Raw genomic sequence first — 956 nt, forward strand, 5'->3', positions numbered from 1 at the left:
TCATCACTTTTTGTCTGTATAAATATCATCTAGAGCAAACTGCATGTTTTTGCTCAGTCTCTGAATAAAACAGCTGTTCTTTCCTCCATATTCACACACAAAAGAATCAAATATGATATAAGACATATTCAATATTTAAGTATTTAATATTTTGTCTCAATAAATTCAATTTTTCTGACTATGATTGTATACGTCAGGCTCTACAGAGTTAATAACCTCTCAGTCGGTGTCTCTTCAACATCAGTTCCTCTGCGCAGTGAAAGAGTGTGTTTGTTTCTTGCGGTCGCTGTTATCATCTCGTGTTTTAGTGGATCATGCGGTTCAGGAAACAATAATCCAGTGTGTGTCTCTATCGGATGTTCCCGACCCCGAGACCTCGGAGAACGGCCTCCTGAACAACATCATACATCACTGTTCTCGGCTAGCAGAGCGGCGCGAGATAATGGAGGAGTGTGTGCACTAAATATAATGAGCGTTTCACAGAACATTATCATGTCGCTTGTGTGTTGTTTCAGTGTTGATCCAACAGACATAAATCATGTGCTAATACAAGACACTTTCTGTGCAAACTCTACAAAAAGAGACATTTACCATATATCAATCATCAATAATATTGCATACCCTTACGAAAAACAAGTTTATTCAAGTGTTCTATTAGTATACTTCTTTTCAGCTAAAAAGAAGAAAGCATACTTTCAGTCTACATTTTATATACTTCTCAGAAATATACTTAATTACATTTAAGTGTACTGAGAGAAAAGTCCAAGTATATTTGTCCTATACTTGAACTCAGTCTTTTGATCGAGATATACTTACAAGTATAATTAAGTATTCAAAGTATACTGGCTTGTAGTTGTGTTAACTCTTTTGATCGAGTAGACTTTTAAATATACTTTTTTTTACATAGTTTTTCATATACAGTCTTATGAAACTAACATTGTTTGAAAATATTGATT

This window comes from Scardinius erythrophthalmus (genome assembly GCF_964197995.2).
Source record: "Scardinius erythrophthalmus genome assembly, chromosome: 11".
Lineage (NCBI taxonomy): Eukaryota > Metazoa > Chordata > Actinopteri > Cypriniformes > Leuciscidae > Scardinius > Scardinius erythrophthalmus.